Here is a 2,760-nt window from a genome sequence, read left to right as displayed (position 1 = left end):
CGAATGAACATCTTAGATAGGAACACACACGTTTGAATGGAGAAATAGAAACAATTGCATTAATTCATCGAGACACTACAGAGCTCCTCACCCCCAACAATGGAGTTTAGAGACTCATGCCGTCAAAGTGTATAAAATTCAGATCTGAAAATGTCATGAGGTACAAGATAAGTCTCTAAAAGTTGTTTAAATAGTAAACTAGTAACCTAGGTTTACAAAATATGAGTAAACTAAGATAATTGGTGCAGAAATCCACTTCTGGGGCCCACTTGGTGTGTTCTGGGGCTGAGACTAAAGCTTCTCACGTGCTTGGGCTGTTTTTGGAGTTGAACGCCAGGTTGTGACGTGTTTTGGTCGCTGAACTCCAACTTGTAACCTGTTTCTGGCGCTGGACGCCAGACAGCAGCATGAAACTGGCGTTGAATGCCAGTTTATGTCGTCTATCTTCGCGCAAAGTATAAACTATTATATATTGCTGGAAAGCCCTGGATGTCTACTTTCCAACGCCATTGAGAGCGCGCCAATTGGATTCCTGTAGATCCAAAAAATCCATTCCGAGTGCAGGGAGGTCAGGATCCAAGAGCATCAGCAGTCCTTTTTCAGCCTAACTCAGATTTTTGCTCAGCTCCCTCAATTTCAGCTAGAAATTACCTGAAATCACAGAAAAACACACAAACTCATAGTAAAGTTCAGAAATATTATTTTTTCCTAAAAACTAATAATATTCTACTAAAAACTAATTAAAATATACTAACATCTACATGAAATTACCCCCAAAAAGCGTATAAAATATCTGCTCATCACAACACCAAACTTAAACTGTTGCTTGTCCTCAAGCAACTAGATAAATAAAATAGGATGAAAAGAAATTAAGAAGTAATAATATCTTAGAATTTTAAATAGAGCTCAGATTCTTATTAGATGAGCGGGGCTAGTAGCTTTTTTGTTTCTGAATAGTTTTGGCATCTCACTTTATCCTTTGAAATTTAGAATGATTGGCATCCATAGGAACTCAGAATTCAGATAGTATTATTGATTTTCCTAGTTAAGTATGTTGATTTTTGAACACAACTATTTTTATGAGTCTTGGCCGTGGCCCTAAGCACTTTGTTTTCCAGTATTACCACCGGATACACAAATGCCACAGACACATGACTGGGTGAACCTTTTCAGATTATGACTCAGCTTTGCTAGAGTCCCCAGTTAGAGGTGTCTAGAGCTCTTAAGCACGCTCTTTTTGCTTTGGATCACAACTTTAACCACTCAGTCTCAAGCTTTTCACTTGGACCTTCATGACACAAGCACATAGTTAGGGACAACTTGGTTTAGCCACTTAGGCCTGGAACTATTTCCTTGGGCCCTCCTATCCACTGATGCTCAAAGCCTTGGATCCTTTTCTTAATCCAATGATTCCTTGTAATTTTTTTTTCACTGCTTTTTCTTGCTTCAAGAATCAAATTCATGATTTTTCAGATCATCAATAATATTTTTCGTGTTCCTCATTCTTTCAGGAGCAAACATTCTTCAAATTCAGGATAAAATATGCACTATTCAAGCATTCATTCAGAGAACAAAAAGTATTGCCACCACATGTAATTAATTATGATTTTTATTATTAAGAATTCGAAAAATATAAATTACTTCTTTATTCTAAAAATCTACTACTTTATTCATGTCTGATGATGATGAGAAAGATAAATTATAACTCAATTGGAAATAAGATCAAAATAGATATGCTAATTACTACTACTACTACTATATATCTTCTAAGGTAAATTTCTATAATAATACTATCACAGAGTTAAAGCTAAAATTAGAACTCAACAACCTGTGTTTTGAGAAGTAGATGTTCCTCTAGTCTGTGGGGTGCTTTTCAAGGATTAATTTCTGGCGCTTCAGCTCCCTTAAATCACGCCCTTGCTCTTCTTGTTCCTTAAGCAGTTTGCAAAGCATGCTACTTTGATTGTTCTGTTCTTCCTTTATTTGGTTCATAGCTTCTTGCAATTTGGAAATAGATGCTTCAAGATGTTCCCAATATTCGAATTGAGGAAGTTCTGGGAGGACTTCCTGTGCTCTCCTCTTGATTGGATCATCCTGCAGCTGTTGTCTTTCCATTGATATTTTAGTGATTGGCCTCTCAACTGAAATATATTCTGTTATTCCCATCTTCACTCCGGCATCTCTGCAGAGCATAGAAATTAAGCTTGGATAGGCCAATCTAGCGTCCTTGGAATTTTTGTTTGCTATTTTGTATAGTTCACACGAGATCAGTTGATGGACTTCTACTTCTTTTCCCAACATGATGCAGTGAATCATCACTTCTCTTTTAACAGTAACTTCAGAATGGTTGCTGGTGGGCAATATGGAACGCCCAATGAAATCTAGCCAGCCTCTGGCTGCTGGTTTGAGATCTTCTCTTTTGAGTTGATTTGGGATGCCAGTTGTGCTGGTGGTCCACCTGGCTTTAGGGATGCATATATCCTCTAGAATCTTGTCCAGACCTTTGTTTACCCTCATCATTCTTCTATTAAAGGAGTCTGGGTCATCCTTTAGTTGAGGAAGCTTAAAGATCTCCCTGATTTTGTCAGGATGGGTATGAACAATCTTTCCTCTGACTAAGGTCCGATGGTCATAGAGGGCAACTCCAATTATTCTTTGCCTGTCTGTCTGCCATAGATTAGCATAGAACTCCTGAACCATGTTCCTTCCCACTTTCGTTTCAGGATTGGTTAGGATTTCCCAGTTCCTGTTTCGAATTTG

This window comes from Arachis duranensis, chromosome 2 (assembly GCF_000817695.3).
Source record: "Arachis duranensis cultivar V14167 chromosome 2, aradu.V14167.gnm2.J7QH, whole genome shotgun sequence".
Lineage (NCBI taxonomy): Eukaryota > Viridiplantae > Streptophyta > Magnoliopsida > Fabales > Fabaceae > Arachis > Arachis duranensis.
This window is presented reverse-complemented; position numbering follows the sequence as displayed.